The sequence below is a fragment of the Anolis sagrei genome, chromosome 2 (assembly GCF_037176765.1).
Source record: "Anolis sagrei isolate rAnoSag1 chromosome 2, rAnoSag1.mat, whole genome shotgun sequence".
Taxonomy (NCBI): Eukaryota; Metazoa; Chordata; class Lepidosauria; order Squamata; family Dactyloidae; genus Anolis; species Anolis sagrei.
The window spans coordinates 159,350,495-159,360,783 of NC_090022.1; the positions used below are offsets into that span (position 1 = coordinate 159,350,495).

General features: G+C 42.6%; 1 protein-coding gene across 2 annotated transcripts in view; it reads right to left on the reverse strand.

Annotated features, from left to right (window-relative positions):
* The window catches only part of CRB3 (crumbs cell polarity complex component 3), a 35,749-nt gene extending 25,736 nt beyond the window's left edge, over nucleotides 1-10,013 (reverse strand). Inside the window, exons 1-2 of one of the 2 annotated variants that reach the window (XM_067463986.1) lie at nucleotides 9,902-10,013; nucleotides 9,225-9,285 (exon numbers count right to left, since the gene is read on the reverse strand). The gene's annotated coding sequence lies outside the window, so the exon portion shown is untranslated. The other variant, XM_067463987.1, reaches the window with a different exon arrangement.
* Between the last annotated feature and the right edge of the window lie 276 nt (nucleotides 10,014-10,289).

Here is a 10,289-nt window from a genome sequence, read left to right on the forward strand (position 1 = left end):
AACATTTACTGATAATATATCAGCATTTGCAAGCCTTGCTAAACAGGTTGATTTTCCTTTCCATAGAGTACAACTGAAGCATTTTCTGCAGAGTCAGATGTAAACACTGAGCATTGTTTCTAACAGATCTGTGTAAAATGGGTGGCGTTAAGAATCATTCGCTGTTGCCAAATTTTTCATGAGCCCAACATTACCATTTGGGGTTGGGATGACAGTTTAAAACGTAGTGCTCTGCTACGTAATCTGTCAACCGTATGTGCAACTCAAATACGCACAAATTAAAAAATACAAAATTTGGAAACCTTATAAAATACTGTGGATTATGAATAACATTTTTAAATCCATTACAGAGAATCGCCTCATGAATAGTACCCCTTTTCCATGCCTTAAAAAATAAAGTTGCATTATTTAGACCGGTGTTTCTCAACCTGGGAGTCGGGGTCCCTGAGAGGGTCATGAGGGGGTGTCAGAGGGGTCACCAAAGAGCATCAGAAAACATAGTATTTTCTATTGGTCATGGGAGTTCTGTGTGGGAAGTTTGGCCCAAAGCTATCATTGGTGAGGTTCTGAATAATCATAGGTGAACTATATATCCCAATAACTACAACTCCCAAATGTCAAGATCTATTTTCCCTAAACACCACCAGTGTTCACATGTGGGCATATAGAGTATTCATACCAAGTTTGGTCCAGATCTATCATTGTTTGAGTCCACCGTGCTCTCTGGATGTAGGTGAACTACAACTCCAAAACTCAAGGTCAATGCCCACCAAACCCTTCCTGTATTTCCTCTTGGTCATAGGAGTTCTGTGTGCCAAGTTTGGTTCAATTCCATTGCTGGTGAAGTTCAGAATGTGTTTTGATTGTTGGTGGACTATAAATCCCAGAAACTACAACTCCCAAATGACAAAATCAAAACACCAGTATTCAAATTTGTGCATATCGGGTCCAGTGAATGAAAATACATCCTGCAAATCAGATATTTATAGGGTATTTATGCCAAATGTGGTCCAGTGAATGAAAATATATCCTGCATATCAGATATTTACATGATGATTCATAACAGGGGAAGAATGACAGTTGTGAAGTAGCAACAAAAATAATGTTATGGTTGGGGGTCACCACAACATGAGGAACTGTATTAAGGGGTCACGGCATTAGGAAGGTTGAGAAACACTGATTTAGACACTTGTTGAGGTCAGGATATGCAAGTATCAAGAAATTAGTCGGCGCTGTACAAAGACTTTTTGCTACCTGAGGCCAAGGATTTCCCCATTCCATATTTTCAATGGACCAATATTTGGTAGGAATACACTTTCTTTCTACTACACTTTTGGCAGGATGTTTAAGGAGCTCAGCTAAGGTCAAGGGGTATAATACATTTGGCTCTCTGTACCCACAGATTCCACATCCATGGATTCAAGAGAACTGCATATGGTTGTCATTTATGAAGAGGGAAACAGTTCAACCCATACAAATGGGAGCTTTGGAAGAGTCACATTGAGATTAATATTTGTGATAATTTTGCACCATATACTCAAAAATAACAGTGCTGCCCTTTGGATTTGCTGCCATGCAATATTGAAACGTCTTGACCTTGCCCTGCAGCCTCAGCAAGTAAATCTCCTCTATCTTCAAACTGCTATTTCCCAAAACAAACACAGCATAAAGTAATCCTAATTAAAGTTTAATTGTGTCCAACAGTTAGGAGTCAGCTAGTGTAAGCTAGAGGCTTACTTGTCCCTGCCTTCTCAGTCTGAAGCAAGAATACACCAAATCTATATTAGTTATAAACAGCAAACATCTGAATCGATCCATCTTTTTTTTAGTTTTGAAAATCTTGAGCATATTCATGCAGAAGCATGTTTGTGTAACACACCGGCATAGGGCGATGTATGCCATGACAAAAAAGATAGAGAGGAACTGTATGTATCTGTTTGTGTTTCTACTTTTTGTGTGTGCATACTATGAAGACCTCACAGCAAATATTAAAGAAGCATTAGGGACTATGTGTTCCTTCAGCTACTGCTGGACTGTGTCTTCCTGTCAGCCCAAATCAGTGGTAAATGAACAATGGGCGATGCTATCCAACAACAGCTGGAAGGCAATGCATTCCCCAAGATTGCATTACAGGTGTCTATCAGAGAAACTGATAGACACCCACACAAACATGTTCCTTCTGTTGCCTCCTGTTTTTAGATTTGCAAGGCAGGTTACAAGCCTAGTCAAGTCAAAGGGAGGCCCTGCCCCACTGGCAAAAACAAAGCTAGCATGTCATCCACACAATGCCTCTAAATCGTAGCAGGTCAGAATGACTCTTGCCTAGCAATACCCCAATTTCCTACTCAACCGTGACTATTCATTTAAAGGCATGCAGAGGTTTGTCTGTGTTTTTAAATTCTGATTTAATTCTTTAAACTGTCAAGAGGTGCTCATCAAGACCTGGATGTAGCCAAAAGGTTCCATGTTGAGCCTAAAATGGTGCTAAAGGTGGACCAGTCAAAGCTTCCTTCTCCATTAGCAACTGGGCAGACCAGGCCATGCCAAGGCTATATTTTAAAACCAACCACCCAGCAGCCCTGGTTGTAGCACAGAATTGCCATCAACGCTCACCATGGGATAAAGAGATACACTATTTTAACCCTCTTTCAAAAACAACATTCACATGCTCTAAAGTAGAACATAATCTGTCTGTGTGTCTCTCTCTCTCTCTATATATATATATAACTATAACTACAACTGTACACACACACACACACAACATACAAACTATCTAGAGACCCACCAAGAAAATCCAACAAATGCTTTGTTCAGCAAAGGACAAGAAGGATCCTCTCACTTCTGCATGAGTCTACCATGTACCATGCAGCTGTGGACAAGTCTACATAGGGACCACCAAACGCAGCGCCCAAACACGAATCAAGGAACATGAAAGGCACTGCAGACTACTTCAACCAGAGAAGTCAGCCATAGCAGAGCACCTGATGAACCAACCTGGACACAGAATATTATTTGAGAATACAGAAATGCTGGACCACTCCAACAACCACCATGTCAGACTACACAGAGAAGCCATTGAAATCCACAAGCATGTGGACAATTTCAACAGAAAAGAGGAAACCATGAAAATGAACAAAATCTGGCTACCAATATTAAAAAAAACTCTAAAATTAGAACAGCACAACAGCAGAGAGGAAACAAACAAGGACATCTAATCACCTCTCAACAAAGATTGCTCCAGGCACTGCCAGGCAATCAAATGCTAATCAAGGTGGTCAGTTGAAACATTCACACCTAGCTCCAGCAGACAAGAGTCCTTTGTCTCACCTTGGTCATTCCACAGATATATAAAACCTTTTTCCTAGTTCCAACAGACGTCACTACCTCTGAGGATGCTTGCCATAGATGCAGGCGAAACGTCAGAAGAAAATGCCTCTAGAACATGGCCATATAGCCCAAAAAAACCTACAACAATGCAGTGATTCCGACCCTGAAAGCCTTCGACAATATATATAAATGCTCTGTTCGTTTTGAGTTACATCATAACTCAAAATCCAGTTGATAAATTGCCACCAAATTTGGCCACAAGACACCTACTAACCCAAGGAGTGACCATCACTCAAAAATTGATTTTGTCATTTGGCCCAAATACCTGATACCCAAATTTGAATACTGGTGGGGTTGGGGGGGGGGGGAGATTAATTTTGTCATTTGGAAGTTGTAGTTGCTGGGATTTATAGTTAACCCACAATCAAAGAGCATTCTGAACTCCACCAGTGATGGAACTGAACCAAACTTGGCACACGGGACTCCCATGACCAACAGAAAACACTAGAAAGGTTTGGTGGGCATTGACCTTGAGTTTTGGAGTTGTAGTTCACCTACATCCAGGGAGCACTGGAGATTCAAACAATGAAGCATCTAGACTGCTTCCTTTTTATCTCACCCTAGTTTTTAATTAGTTTTAATCAGTTTTTCTTTTAATCATTACATCTAGCCCGCACACTGTCGCTGTGTTCGTGCTTAATGTAATTTTATATTGTTATATATTCACATGTTTTATATAATTATGATTTTGTTGTTTATTGTTCACGTTTGCGCTTTCGGGTTACTCTATTGTATTTGTTGTTTGGGCTTGACCTCATGTAAGCCGTTCCGAGTCCCCATTGGGTAGATGGTGGCGGGGTATAAATAAAGATCATTATTATTATTGTTATTATTATTATTGACTAAACTTGGCACAAATACTCAATATGCCCAAATATGAACACTGGTGGAGTTTGGGGGGAATAGAACTTGACATTTGGGAGTTATAGTTACTGGGATTTATAGTTCACCCACAATCAAAGAGCATTCTGAACCCCACCAACGATAGAATTGGGCCAAACCTCCCACACAGAACTCCCAAGACCAACAGAAAATACCATTTTTTCTGGTGGTCTTTGGTGACCCTTCTGACATGCCCTCACAACATCCCCCCTCCCGGGGTCCCAACCCCCCAGGTTGAAAAATGCTGCCTTAAGGCCATCCAGTCCAACTCTCTTTACCAGGGCAAGAAAACATAATCAAAGCCCTCCTGACAAAGAGCTATAGATATAGATAGATATATATGATTCACATACTCTCATACATATACATATACATATATATAAGACAGATATAATATCATAGATTTGAAAGGGACCCCTAAAGAAGGACAATGATATGTTGCCTGTTCCAGAGTAGGCAAACCAGACACTCTCCACATCAACACTGACAAAGAAACAGCAAGAAATAATGTTTACACACAAGCATAAAGAAATTACATATATTAGAAACGAAAACTTTCTCATTACTTTATTTTCCAGACCTCCAGACTGAGCAGGGGACAGCTAGTATAATATAAACATCATCATGTCAGGAGCCCCCAGTAGTGCAGTGGGTTAAACCCCTGTGCCGGCAGGACTGAAGACCGATAGGTCGCAGGTTCGAATATGGGGAGAGGCAGATGAGTTCCCTCTATCAGCTCCAGCTCCTCATGCGGGGACATGAGAGAAGCCTCCCACAAGGATGATAAAACATCAAATCATTCAAGCATCCCCTGGGCAACGTCCTTGCAGACGGCCAATTCTCTCACAACAGAAGCGACTTGCAGTTTCTCAAGTCACTCCTGACATGACAAAAAATAATCATCATGTCATCAAGTGGGTTTTCATGACCAAGCAGGGATAAAACTCTGGTCTCCAGAGTCGCAATCCAACATTCAAGCCATACCATGCTGGCTCTCCCTAAATACCCTAAAGGCATGAGATCCTATCTGATCTTGGTAGTTAAGCAGGATCAGTACTCATAGATATTTGAATGGAACACTCATCAATGAATACCAGGGGCCAAAGGCTATTTTTATAGGAAGTAACTAGCAAAACCACTTCTGAGTATTCTTTGCGAAGAACCCCTATGAAATTCATTGGTCACCATAAGCTGACAGGCAACTTGAAGGGGCATGTATATACCTATGCTTCTTTGCACATGGGCACCATAAACCAAAATGAACAAAAGATATCCACAGTCCACCATTTATCACCAATTTCAATAGGTGCCTACTGGTTGTGGAGATGCTTGCTGAGAATGCCTAGCTGCCGGGAGTTTTTGGTATGTGCCATCATTCCTTTGAGTCTTCAAAGAAAGTACATAGAGTTTCCAAAATTGCTTAACACAGGCGTAATTACACCCTTAACTGTTTGAAGTTCATATATATTAACTTTAAATTAAAATATACATATTCAGTCACACTAGTATAGACACTGCTTGGAAAAGTACCCATTTTGGCCTACAACTCCCAGAATCACCAATGATCCTATAGGTTTTGAGTTGTAGCCAAAAAGTCACATTCCCAACCTGTGCTTACATGCATGTTGTGTGTGTGATTGTGTGTATGTAAATGTATAAACATATGTACATCAGAAACACACAAGAAGAAGACTTAATAGACCACATGCCAGTAAAGCATGGAAATGCTTTGTTGTTGTCATGTGCCTTTAAGTCACACAAGGCAAACCTATCATAAGGTTTTCTGAGGCTGAGAGTGTGACTCGCCTAAGGTCACACAATGGGAAATTGAACCCTAATTTCCAGTGTCACAGTTCACCAAAAAACCCCACACACTCTCTATGACAGCTGTTCCCAAACTAGGTTGCAGTGAGTTTTCTGGGTTGAATTGTCATATTCCAGAAGCATTGAATTGTCATATTCCAGAAGCAGCCTCTCCTGACGTTTCACCCACATCTATGGCAGGCATCCAGGGGTTGTGAGGTCTGTTGGAAACTCGGCAAGTGGGGTTTATATATCTGTGGAATATCCAGGATGGGAGAAGGAACTCTTGTCTGTTGGAGGCAAGTGTGAATGTTGCAATTGGCCAGCTTGATTAGAATTGAATGGCCTTGGAGCTTCAAAGCTTGACTGCTTCCTGCCTTTGAGAATCCTTTGTTAGGAGCAATAAATAAATAAAGAGCAAGACTCAAAAGGGGGGGGGGGAATCCAGACAGGAAACAATCAGGGCCAACTAACAACTCCCAACAAAGGATTATCCCAGGCAGGAAGCGGCCAGGCTTGGAAGTTGCAAGGCCATTCAATGTTAATCAAGCTGGCCAATTGCAATATTCACACTTGCCTCTAGCAGACAAGAGTTCTTTCTTCCACCCTGGACATTCCACAGATATATAAACCCCACTTGCCTAGTTTCCAACTGACTTCACAACCTCTAAGGATGCCTGCCATAGATGTGAGCAAAATGTCAGGAGAGAATGCTTCTGGAACATGGCCATACAGCCAGAAAACTCACAGCAGCCCACTGATTCCAGCCATGAAAGCCTTCGACAACACATAGTTTCCCAAATAGCATTCCATGGAACTCTAGGATTCTGCAAGAGGTTCTACAAAAAATATTTAGACCCTTTTTTTAAAAAAAAAGTGTTTTTAAAAAGTTTGTGCCAGAGCCTGACGATCTTATTTCAATTCAATAGATATCTGCTTTAAAAATGAAAAATGAATCTGTGCCACCGAATGACTTTTGAATAGGACTGATAGATGTATCCCTATTAGCAGCCATAAAGGTTACCCAAGCTCTGTTCCCCTTTATGTCCACCTATTGATATGAACCACGCTTGTCAGATTCTGCTTACACCAAAAACAAATTTCAGAGTCAGTTGGATGCTGCCCCAGATTTATGTACTCAGCTGTTGGACACAAAATCCCATTTCACAACTATTTTAGGTACAAAACTGAAACAATTTCATTCATGACTTAAGGTGTGATGCCTAGGTTGGTGGCTATGCCCAATCAAAATAAATGTTTGTGTTGATATTCAAAAAATATTTTCTCTTGATTTCCAAACCTAATACCTTATACAAAATACTCAGGCAATAGGGTTAGACGAAGAAGGACAAACTTTGTGGGCTCCCAATGCGTTTGTAAAGGGAAAATACCTTCTGAAGGGTTCTGTGACCCAAAAATGATTAAGAACAACAGCTCTATGGGAATCCTAGGGTTTAATGTATTGTTGAAGGCTTTCATGGCCAGAATCACTGGGTTGTTGTAGGTTTTTCGGGCTGTATGGCCATGTTCAAGAAGCATTCTCTTCTGACGTTTCGCCTGCATTTATGGCAGGTATCCTCAGAGGTTGTGAGTCTGTTGGAAACTAGGCAAGTGAAGTTTATATATCTGTAGAACCTCTGAGGATACCTGCCATAGATGCAGGCAAAATGTCAGGAGAGAATGCTTCTAGAACAGTGGTTCTCAACCTGGTGTCCCCAGACGTTTTTGGCCTACAGCTCCCAGAAGTCCCAGCCAGTTTATCAGCTGTTAGGATTTCTAAGAGTTAAAAGCCAAAAACATCTGGGGACCCCGGGTTGAGAACCACTGTTCTAGAACATGGCCATACAGCCCGGAAAACCTACAACAAACCAATCCTGGGGTTGTTTTGTTGAAGGATTTCATGGAAGGATTAATTGGGCTGTTGTGCAGTTTCCAGGCTGTATGGCTGTGTCCTAGCAGCATTTTCTCCTGACGTTTTGCCTGCATCTGTGGCTGGAATCTTCAGAGGATGCCAGCTACAGATATAGATGAAATGTCAGGAGAAAATGCTGCTAGAACACAGCCATACAGCCTAGAATCATACAGTTGGAAGAGACCTTATGGGCCATCCAGTCCAACCCCCTGCCAAGAAGTAGGGATATTGCATTCAAAGCACCCCTGACAGATGGCCATCCAGCCTCTGTTTAAAAGGCTCTAAAGAAAGAGCCTCCACCACACTCTGGGGACAGAGAGTTCCACTGCTGAACGGCTCTCACAGTTAGGAAGTTCTTCCTAATGTTCAGATGAAATCTCCTTTCTTGTAATTTGAAGCCATTGCTCCACTGCGTCCTAGTCTCCAGGGCAGCAGAAAATAATAATAATAATAATAATAATAATAATAATAATAATAATAATAATCTTTATTTGTTACCCCGCCACCATCTCCCCAATGGTGACTCGGAGTAGCTGACATGAGGCCAAGCCCAAACAACAATTACAATAAAGAAAACCAAAAATGCGGACAATAAACAACAACATCATAGTTAAATAAAACACATAAATACATAACAATATAAAAATAAATAAAGAAATAAAAAAATATGAAAAAGCTAGCTCCCTCCTTCCTATGACTTCCCCTCACATATTTATACATGGCCCTCATCATGTTTCCTCTCAGCCTTCTCTTTTTCAGGCTAAACATGCCCAGCTCTTTAAGCCGCTCCTCATAGGGCTTGTTCTCCAGACCCTTGATCATTTTAGTCGCCCTCCTCTGGACACATTCCAGCTTGTCAATATCTCTCTTCAGTTGTGGTGCCCAGAATTGGACACAATATTCCAGGTGTGGTCTACCCAAGGCAGAATAGAGGGGTAGCATGACTTCCCTGGATCTAGACACTAGACTCCTATTGATGCAGGCCAAAAATCCCATTGGCTTTTGTTGCTGCCACATCACATTGTTGGCTCATGTTTAACATGTTGTCCATGAGGACCCCAAGATCTTTTTCACACCAAAACCACACAATACCCCAATTCTAGGGTTCTTTTCCCAATTTTGTCCCCAAATGAGACCTCGGTATGCCTACAAGCAACACACATCACAATTGCAAGGTGCCAGCTCATTTGGGTTGCAGTTTCTCCCGCCCGCACCCTTCGCAGAAGTATTTCTGACTCACCCTGCTGTGCAATCTCTGCCGGTTGCAAGACTCCCTTCTGGATCAGAGTTGTTGCGTGTCCCTATAATTGGAGAAAAAGGCAGGATGCAAAGAAATACATGAATCAACAGATAAGGAAAGGGGGCCACCAATAAAAAGCCCCTCTTCTTGCGTACTGGGCGATCAGGAACCAAGGCAGGCTGCTCAATGGTTAACCAACTTCAAGGATTAAGACAGCACAACCCAAGGAGGAGGGGTTCGAAAGGGTCACCTGTTGAGCCTTCAATGGGGCCTCTGAAAGGTAACATTAGAGGGCTGAGTGGGCCAAGGAGCAAGATCAGGAGGGAGGAAAAGGCAAAAAGTCTCCCCTTACACCTGATTTCCTGGACTTTCCTAGGAAGTAACTAAAAATGGGAAGGTTGGGAGTGAGAAATGATCCTAGAAACAAAACTCTGAGCAGAAAGGGAAGAGTTGGGCGCCATACCTTTTTCCCTATTGATGACCAAGGGGAAGCCTGCCTTCCCAAGAAGGAGGAACTAGACCTAAAGAGGAAGGGAAAGAGAGGCAAACTTGCCTGCCTCCCTCTCAACAGGTGTCCCAACAAGCTCTCCCTGGGATCAGGCAGGGAATTGATCCAAAACCTTTTCTCTCCCACCGATTTGTCTCTTCCACCACCACCCTTCCCCCAAAGGACTGACCTGTGCGTCCGGACGGAGCAACTTCCCCGCAATAGTGAGTGGGGCCCCGCCTCCTGGGCCGCCCGAACCACGTGACCCCCTCTGCAGCGCGACAGGTACTTCCCTGCCTGCACCTGAGCGACAGGTGAGGCCCCGCCCCCTTTCACCTGCCATCACAGAGGGGCGGGGGAGCAGGGCCACCCTTGCCTTCCTTTGGAGCGACTTTCCAAGGAGTTCCTCTTACAATTGAGTGTCTTCCACACAGCCCTATATCCCAGGATATCAAGGTAGAAAACCCCACAATATCTGCTTTGAACTGGGATATTTGAGTTTACACTCAGATAATGTGGGATTTCCTGCCTTGATATTCTGGGCTATAGGGTTGTGTGGAAGAGCCCTCTGATTCCCA